Here is a 10,823-nt window from a genome sequence, read left to right as displayed (position 1 = left end):
AATGTTTAGTGTTGGTATGGAGCATTCAACAGAAGTTATTATCCGAAAACTACTGCATCCTGGAGACAACTTAAAATGAATAACAAATCCTTTTATCTTACAATATTCAGGTGATCTTTTCTGCTCTGCGGTGCTGGACAATTTACTACGTTTATTGTTTTCTGACACTGTACACGTGCCTTGTACAGTGGGATCCATGAGTATTACCGTGCAAATTGTCCATCACCATGTTCGTGCACTTTATTTCACCCAATAAGAGCTTCAAGAATGAAAAGAAAACTCAAAGCAAGTTGTTTACAACTTCTGCACCAACATATATAAAAATCCATAGCTTAAAACCACATAGGATGTAAGAGAAATATTAATGAAAATAGGTGCATAGCACCACGCCATAAAGGCGTATAGGGGGTGTGGGGGTAACGCCCCACACTTTCTTGATCCGGTCGTGAGTGGGGGTGATGTGATCAGCATCACGCCCCTGACCGCCTTTACCCCCCCAAGGGTTTCCCCCAGGTACCCATGTTATTCGACGCTGGGTGGGCGCCGGGGCCGCTTCCACCGTTAGAAAAGTTCCCGGATTTGAACCGGCCGGGGATCGAACCCGGGACCTTTAGCATGGTAGTCAGACGCGTTAATTTGTACGGTAATACTCATGGATCCCACTGTACAGCCAACGGTAAAGATAACAGTAGGCAAATTGCCCATCACCTTTTCATTCTTTTCTGTGCTACACCCTGGCGAAGCAGATGTTTTTCTCTGCTTATTGACGTTCTTATTTCAATTCAAGATCATCATATTGTGGAAAACAGACTGCAAGAAAATGGTGACGGACAATTCGCGTACTATTTCGTTTGCCGTTGGGTGTACATGAGAAGGTGTTGGCTTCTCGGGAGGCGTCGTTGCCAGATAAAGACTAAAGGAGGAACTTGGCTTGATGCTTGTATGAAAAACAATATCCCCTACGCACCCGCAACTAAAACATACGCTAGCCGTAGTGGGTAGCGCTATCGTCTTGCAATTAAGGGGTTTCTGGTTCGATTCCTCGCCTATCAAACCTCATGCTACCATATGAAAGGATAGTTATAGCATGCCTGCATCACTTCTAATCAAGGACGTATTTAGGAGGGGCCGAGGGGTCCGGACCCCCCTGAAAGACTTACTAATTATAAAAAAATAATGAAATAATAAAATAACTAGAATATAATAATGAAATAATAAGATAACTAAAATTAAATAATGTAAATATACTTGTTCTTTAATAGGATTATTTTGTAGTCATACTAAGAATGACAGTGGCAAAGTAGATTTATGCAAGATTTATTACTACTTATAACATAAAATTCATAAAATATCACCCGGAATTTTACTTTTCGCCAAAGGATCTAACAACCTTTTTTATATTTAATAAATATTCAATTCTTTATCTAGTTGACATTGATTTTCTTGCCAGGGCAGTTTTTTCTTTTGTACAAATTTTGCCGACCTTAACTACACGTAAGCTATATAATGAATACGTGCTGTTATATCACTTTTCTTATACCGTTCTTTTACCTATTCATGTAAAAAAAATATTTATTCATTTGAATATTTTTAATTAATTTAATATAATTACTTTTGTTTGAACATTATTATTATTATTAGGTTTGAGACACTTGGTTCGGACCCCCTCCGAAACGTATTTCTAGATACGTGCCTGCTTCTAAGGGCAGTGAGTTTAAGTCACGCACAGAAGGGCTAATCGTGACTGGACCTACAGTTTAAAGTGGGATGCGAATCACTGTGCCACCACTGGGGTTCGAATCCAGGCCCCCTTGTTTACAAGGCGACATCATTAACACTGCGCCATCGGGGTGGTCTTGCAGTGATTTAAAAACTGCGAAAGTATAAACAACATATTCTACGTGGAGTATTTCAGATAATTTTTGTGTTAGTAAGTAGGATATCTCCGAATTTTCCCGGGTCTAATTGCATAATCTGAATACATATTGAAGAGTTAGGCCTTCCCCCGGAAATTTAAAAAAACAACTTAAAAAGACTGAGTTTTAGGCCTTTTAGATTTGAAAATGTTAAATATTCTTGCTTAAGTAAACAAATATTAATTAGTATATTGGTTATCAGTTTTAAAAGAAGTAAAACAGTACGATTATTGCATTTTGCATTTCATTATTTTTTTATTGATACAATACTCGTATTACTTTAAAAAAGTTACGGTACAATAGTAAGCTTCAGAAATTTTAGAAAAATTAAATTGAAAAGTTCTTTTGATGCCCCAGCAATACCTTTTGACTCAACACAAAGTCATTTTACGTTTTTCTTTCTTCAAACTGTACACATCAATCAAATCGTCTAAGACCCGCTATTGCGGCGCAATTACCGCACATTCCATCATGCCAAACGTCAAGATTTGCGGTATGGCTTTATAACAAAGATGTAGTAACAGAACTTAATCATGTGTTATTTTTAAGTCTCTTTTAAATTGGGGGCGAGGCCCCCCTGGCCCCTCCAGAACTCCGCCTATGCCTTCAAGTGAAATTACCATGTCTTGCATTCGACTCAGTGAAGCCTTCTGCAATTGATAAACATAACAAGGAGACAATTTATCTACAGTATAGCTTCTAATAATATGCCTTAATATGTCTTAATGAACTCAGAAATGACCAAAAGGGCACTTTTACCATGTTTCACACCCGAGCCCCTCAAAAATGATTTGTGCTGACTCGGTGACGGTGCACCTTCGTGAACTGTTCACCGAGAGTTTCGGATTCGAGTTCCTGGTTCTTCTTTTTTGGGTGCTCCTTTATTAATTCCGTCTAATTAGTATTTATCCTCATCGTCCCGATAACTCTTACCATCATAGAATGTATTGCAAAGGTTCAAAAAGTGATTTTGTATTTCACTACATCGTTCAATAAGACTGCAACGGGTGTCTGAATGTTTACATTCTATGACAACTGGAGTGTAAGACGTAGTATACATAATCGTGAACTTCCAGAAAAGGGAGGGACAAGGTGGGCGACGGCTCCCCTGGAAAATGGGTGTCAATCTAAAATTATATAATTCGCAGTAATTTATGTTAAATATTATAAGAGCGTTGCAGGAATATCATAATTCCAAAGTGAAGGAGTGTTTTTTTTAGTGGAACATTATTAGTGGAAAAAAAACTAGCTTGCCTTTTCCTGGAAAAAAATACTCTGGTCGTCCAGTATGTCATTGGCCCCTCTTGAACAACCTGTTCCTTTCAAATTTCCAAACATGTGGTTGTTGTGTTAAAATCAAGCAAAAATGAAACAAGTCTAATTTTCATATGCATGTTTTCTTTATTTTGAACATCGCACCCCCTAAATTTTATTCCGCACCCCTCAGCACCCCCAGATGATTAAGTGTTAACCAAAGTTCTTCAGAGGTCTGAAAAAATCAGGGATTTTTGTTTCTTAGCCTAATGTACAGGTGTCTTATACAGGGTGTCATTTTAATGGCGCCCACGGACCACAGATTCGTGTAGAGGACATCAAAACAAACGACTTTTCTCAGTAACATTTTTCACGTTGGTGCGTCAATTCGACGCTACAGCCGTTCAAAAAAGACCTTTTTGCCGCCTGGATGCTGGCAACCCAACACAACATTTGATCGTATCTGTGACGTCATTTCCTGCGGCGAAAGAGCGCACGGTAGGGTTGCAAGGAACACACAAATTTTGTGAAAAATTACAAACTACCAACCACATTATTAGCTGTAAAACGAAACGAGAAACGCGTCCAGTAAACCGAACATCATAGCCTACCAGCCAGAAGATCAGCAGTCATCTCAGGGGAAGGGGGAAGTGAACCAACGATATGAGAAATGGTAAAATCGTATTCAAAATGAAGAGTCAATATCGGATTTTGTCTCAGCCTACATGTCAAATATCAACAGCAATAACTTTTATTGTACTTACGACTTACATGTGGCTGTTTACGCCCAGCTACATGTCAATTATATTTGCAAATCTCGTTGCAAGGTTGATATCTACAGGTTTGTGTCCAGATGCCTTGTGGTACTTTGTGCTGATAACGGAAGTATCTGAGGTTCACGTTGTTACAATACGGCTAAAACACGTACAACCACAGTAACAATCTAATGATGAATCAGTAGCGAATATACTGCCCTGTTCAGAGTTGCAAACTATTACATGTGTATCCGGTGCGTAGATAAAGACAGTCGCCGGAGAGCTTGTACTACTACTATTTATATCCCTGTATTTTCAACCATTTTTGTCACTTGCCTCATAATGCCCTGAATATACATTATATTATGTGTTGCTTACCTTTGGAATTTTGAGTTCTTTCATTTCTATTTTGTCATCTCTTCAGTGTGTCACAGACAACTAGTATCAGAAGGACGAAGTGGATAGACTAAATTATAGATGCCAACTTGGTAACTAGATTTGCAAATATTTGACATGCAAGCTGATACAAAATTCGATATGACCACTTCCACTTGAATTCTATTTTCTTTCTACCATTTTTCGTATCGTTTGTTTACTGCCTGTTAGGTGACAGAACGTGTTTTCTCGTTTTGTTTTACGGTACATAATGTGGCTGATTGTAGCTATGTCATTTTTCACAGAATATGTGTGTTCCTGGCAACCCTGTAACGCATCGCTTCACGATGGCATATGACGTCACAAATGCAATCAAATGTTGTGTTTGGTTGCCAGCATTCAGGCGGCAAAACGGGTGTTTTTGAACGACTGTAGCGCCGAAACGACGCTTCAACGAGAAAAATGTTACTGAAAAAAGTTGTTTGTTTTGATGTCCTCTATACGTTTCCGTGGTCCGTGGGCGCCATTAAAATGACACCCTGTATAATCACAATACAAACATTTTAATAAACAATTTATTTATATATTTTGTATAATTTACCAAACAGCAATTAGCAGAACATGTTGAAGGTAAAAATCCAAGAATTACAGGAGGCTAAAAAAAGTTTCAATTTTTTTCTACATTTGCGATATGTCACTGGTATGACGTTCATTATATTTTATTACAAAACTGGCTGAGTTCAATAACAATTATTTTACCTATCGAAATGACAATTTTTAATAATTTCCAATAGAATTATCTATCATAATTGTCTTTTGTTTACTTTTTATTGAATTTTGACGCTGTAGTGAATTTACATTTTTTCATATAAAATATTTTTTCCTTCATTATTTCATTCTACAGGGTGTTTCCAGGCTGATGATACAAACTTTCAGGGATGATGGAGAAGGGCACATGTATCAATTTGAGATAAGGAACCCTGGTCCGCAAACGACTTACTCAAAAGTTATAAGCGAAAATCGGTGTATGAAGATGTAATACTTTTATTACCTGCACAAGTTTCACAAGCTGTTCCGTAGCCAGCTCGGTCACCTGATCTGATCCCACTTGATTTCTTCTTGTGCGGTCATGTGAAAAGTCTTGTGTACGAGTCACCTGTAGTAGACTGAAGAGGATCTCGTGGCAAGAATTCTCGCTGCCTGTGACAACGACCCCGGGGTTGTTCCAACGGGTACGCCAGAACTTTGTGCGACGATGTCATTCCTGCAGCGAAGCTGGGGGACGCTACTTTGAAAAACTGTGTGAATGTAGCAGCTTGTGCAACTTGTGCAGGTAATAAAAGTATTACATCTTCATACACTGATTTTCGCTTATAACTTTCGACTAAGTCGTTTCCGGACCAAGGTTCCTTATCTCAAATTGATACATGTGCCCTTCTACATCATCTCTGAAAGTTTGTATCATCAGCCCGGAAACACCCTGTATAATTAAACGAATAGTGCATATTAACTTTTTTATTGAAATATTTGAACACGATATCTACAAGCATTACTTTCTTCAGAATGTGATTTCGGTCATTTTGAATATTTTTAAGTATGTCAAAACAATTCAAAAGGTGATGAAAAATCAAATTAGTTGCTGTAAATTGGAAGTACCAAGCAGCGTATCAGTGTTGCCAACAGTACGAGAGAAAAACGGGCTAAATCGCACCCAAAATGGAGCTAAAATTCACATCCAAGGGGCTAGATTTACAAAGGTGCGGCTGCGTACTGAAAAAAATCTGGTTCTTAATTCTTGGGTGTTTTTTGGTGCAAAATTTCTGAAACCGAAGCACGCACGAACTAGTCTCTGGTCGAGCCTCACTGTTACGAACGATTCGTCGATTCCGCACCGCATTTCTGTGAACTTTCAACGACCAGATGCAATGCAACTGAACAAAGATTGGCATTTCCTGGAATCGACGCTATCCGTAATTCGCCTCGGGCTGCACAGCATGCCAAAACAAGGGGATGTGAGAATGTGCACTTGCTACCTGCTCCCCAGGAGGGGTCGCAGGACGAGTTTGCAGGTGCAGAGGAGGGTCGGTTATGTGAATTCTTCCTTGCGTGTTGCAATGGTTCTTATTAAGCTGAAAATATGAGTTTACTTTACTGAAAATACCAAAAAAACATTTCATTACTGAAAGGGCTAGATTTGTAGCAAGATTTCTCTCTGTAGGGCTAAAAAGCCCCTTGGGGCTTTTGCTGAATTTTGGGGCTGAGTACGTACTCAAAGGGGCCAGTTCTGGCCCCAAAAGAGCCAAGTTGGCAACACTGCAGCGTATTGTATAAACTCGTAATAAACCGTACACAATTATTATCTGATACGGAGCCTCGGTCGAGTGCCCGGGTTGCCCCCCTAGGACCCGGTCCGGAAACAAAAAAAAACTACATAAAATAAGAACGATAATGAAACATTTCGCAACATTTCTTAGGTGTGGAGAAATATATCTATGGTTGGAAACACTGGACGCAGCAGCTGTGCAAAAGGTAAGTGAGGCAGAGGTCAACCGAACAGAACGTGACGTAGCGGTGAGGAGGCCCTGCGTAAGGTTCTGGTTACAAGGACGATGCGGCGAGCATATCTGGTTCGGAAAGAACCTTTTCACAATCACAACATCGCGTAGGCGAACATATTCACAATAGAAACAGATAATTGTGCAATAGTGTGACAAGTAAAATTGTTATGCACAAAATGTACAGTTTAAATCCCAAATATTTACTTGTACATACAGTCGGTGGCAAATGTATTCCCAGCAGATGCTGATCCACAGGGAAGACAGTAGGGGCACGGGGGATGTTCCCTCCCAGCAGCTATATTTTTGTATATATCATTATGCGTAATACACTGCTCCAGCTCCACAAAAATTAAGGAACACCAAGGGATTATGAGAGCAGTGGAGTATTAGAGAATATTGTAAATCTTGAGAATAACATTACAATAAAATATCTGTTTTGCACATCATCGTCCCAAGTTTATTATTGTGCTTTATCACGCTACACTGGCATACGCTGAGAGGTTGATGAGGCTTCAGCCCCATCCGAAATTGAGAAAAACAACCTTTTGCTTTCATATGTTCGCAATTTCCGTGGAACATTTAGTCCAGAATTCCTGTTTATGGATGACAATGCTCGCCCGCACAGCGAACGTATTGTCACAGACCAATTGGTCTGTGGTATTGTGTTGGAATTCCTGGAAACAGAAGACATTGAGTGGCCTGAATGCTCACAGGACCTCAATCCTATCGAGCATGTTTGAGATGCTCTTGATCATGGCTTATAATAAGACATGTCACCGGAATAAGACATAGATGCATCATGTCTTATGTCATGTCATGCAATAAAAAAGACCAGCAACATTGCAAAATGGTATACAGGGTGAACCCTGTTTTTGTGTTTGTTTCCTTCTGTTCCCTTGGTGTTCCTTAAGTTTTGTGGAGCAGTGTATTTTTGAAGGCTTGTGTGTGATCACCAAGTTTAACAGGCTTGAGAATATTTTTAAAAATGTCATTTAAACCTACGTTAGGCTAATATATGAACTGGACCTACAGTGTAAATTTGGGTCGGAACTACTGTGCAATATGCATGAAAGGGGGATCGAACTCTAGACCCCTTTAGAAATTAGATTCATTCACTTTAGTTTTCCTCTGATCGTTCAGTTTGCTGACAATTGGAGGAATTATGGTAACATACATAAAAGAAAGTTACTAAATATTTTAAATATATAATTTACACATAGATAAACGAATTCATGTAATACTTTTATACATATCATATATTTATAAAGTAGCAAACTAATTCCTTTACCAACTCTTAAAAATGCCAAATTACAAAATAGTTGAAACGGTTTTATTTTGTTTAGTTTTTGTTTGTATTGATTAAATCAATTATATTTCATATGTTTATTTGGTGCAAATCTGTTAATGGTCTCTCGTAAGAGAGAGAGAAAGAGAAAGCAGTAGACGAACACGCAAGGGATAATCCTTCATTGTTAGTGTGTGTTCTTGATATTATCCTTAGTCAAGTCAAAACTACTGTAATAGCTTATATTTGTTATTCTAACAAAACAAACAAAATATCTCCCCCGAAATCTTCGGGTAGGGGGATTTTTTAGGATAAGATTGTTGGTGGGGGGAAATCCCCCAACCCCGGATTTCGCACCCTACGATGGAGGCAGGAGCGTATATTCCAGGCTAGCTAGGCTATCAGCGAAGCCTGAAGCCTAGAAAGTAAACTACTGAAGACAAATCTATTAGAAACTGTGAATAAACCTAATTTTCAATAAGAAAATAATGGCGATTCTGATGTTGGCAACCTGAATTCTTAGGAGTTGGCAACCGGAATTCTTAGGAGTTGGCAACCTGAATTCTTAGGAGTTGCAACCGGAATTCTTAGGAGTTGGCAACCGGAAATCTTAGGAGTTGGCAACCTGAATTCTTAGGAGTTGGCAACCTGAATTCTTAAGAGTTGGCAACCTGAATTCTTAAGAGTTGGCAACCTGAATTCCTAAGAGTTGCCAACCTGAATTCTTAGGAGTTGGCAACCCGAATTCTTAGGAGTTGGCAACCGGAATTCTTAAGAGTTGGCAACCTGAATTCTTAAGAGTTGGCAACGTGGCTTCCTTGAAGACGTCAAGAATGAGTCTAGTCTTCTCCCTTTCTCCATAGCCTAGGACCAGGTGTCATAGTGAGCTAGTCTAGGTCTTAGGCTCAGCATACGCCACTGGATGGAGGCATAGATTCGGAACCCACTTTAAACTGTAGGTCCAGTTCCGATTAACCTATCTGTGAAAAATGTGCATAAAGTGAACTTAAACAAAAAAAAAATCAAACTGAATCAAACACGATTGAAAAATTACATTTTCTTTCAAAACAGTTTATAATATTTTAATATTAAATTTTTAATATCGTTTACATTGTCTACGTAGATTCTCACTCTTTTCCAGACTCCCGTGCTAAGCTTTTTGAGCATAAAGACTATGTTGCTTTGAAATCTTCCAAAATTTTCATTCCCTCTCCCTCTCTCACACAGAGACACACTTTTCTGTCTTCTTTCCCGCCTCCCCTATCTCTATCTCTATCGCTTTCACTCTCTCCCTTTCTTTCTTCACTTATGGGCCTCCCCGATGGCGCAGTGGTAGCGTCGTCGCCTTGTAATCAAGGGGTCCTGGGTTCGATACCCGGTGGAGGCACAAGTGGTTCGGATCCCACTTTAAACTGTAGGTCCAGTCCCGATTAGCCTTACTGTGCATAAAGTGGACTTAAAACAACAAATCAATCCAATCCAGTTTCTTCACTTATTTTCTCTTCCGCCCCTCTCTCTATCTCTGCCGGCTTGCGTGACGAAGTTGTTAGCACATGGCGTTCCGACACCAACTATTCCGGGTTCTAAATCCCGCCGCAACCGAATTGCGCACACTTTAGATCCAGGATTGCGCACAAATCTCACTGACCTGTTTTGCGCACAGATTTTGATCGAACGTTGCCACTTTGATAGCTTTAAAGTCTGTGCACAAAACTCTTTTTTTCTTTAGACAAGAAGAGAGAGAGAGAAATTAGAAATAAAATAGTAAATCATACCAATTTACTCAAACTCAAAAGTTAGGTTAGGTTAGGTTAATGACTGCAAGAGCACGTGTAAGTCCACACACACAACAAACACAACAGAAGCGAGAAGGGCTTGAGAACATTTTACATCTGACAACATCACCTCATTTTTTTGTGCGCAATTCTGTACATTGTGACAGCTTGTCAACGTCTTATCAGATACCACTGATAAAACCGGAAAAGTGTGCGCAATCCGGCTGAAGCCCTAAATCTGACCCACTTGCCCCCTCCCCGATATTTCAGGAACGAGTTAATGCAATTCGAATGGCGAAATTGTAGCGATATTTTACAACAAAAAAATACTGTTTTCTGTGACTTACAGGTCCTAAGTTGCAGCAACTATAATAATAATAATTATTATTATTTTACAGTACCCCTTCGGCACGTAAAACCATAGATCAAAGGTACATTGAAGAACAGTAGATTAAGCGGTCTCTGACTCTTGATTGATATCTATGCATTGTGACGAGTACAAAAAAAAGAATTGTTCTTCAACAAAGTGATATATGTTTATTGAAAGGAAGAAAGGTGAATCCTGTTTCTATCTAAATAGTAGATTCGACTCTGAACTTATACAACGCCAAAATATTTTCAATTCAATTTGAATTTTATGATTTGCAAAATATTAGTAACTAATAATAATAACAACAACCATAATAATAATAAGTTTCTATGACTTCCAACCCTCATTTGAAACCTCAATGCGAATCGATACAAAATCTTCACGAATACGTCAGTCAATAATCATATTTTGAGTTGTTGTTTTAAGTCCACTTTATGCACAGTAAGGCTAATTGGGACTGGACCTACAGTTTAAAGTGGGGTCCGAACCACTTGTGCCTCCACCGGGTATCGAACCCGGGACCCCTTGATTACAA

The sequence above is a fragment of the Lepisma saccharinum genome, chromosome 12, assembly GCF_977018435.1.
Source record: "Lepisma saccharinum chromosome 12, izLepSacc3.1, whole genome shotgun sequence".
Classification (NCBI taxonomy): Eukaryota; Metazoa; Arthropoda; class Insecta; order Zygentoma; family Lepismatidae; genus Lepisma; species Lepisma saccharinum.
The sequence above is the reverse complement of the archived record's forward strand: the minus strand, read 5'-3'. Positions refer to the sequence as shown.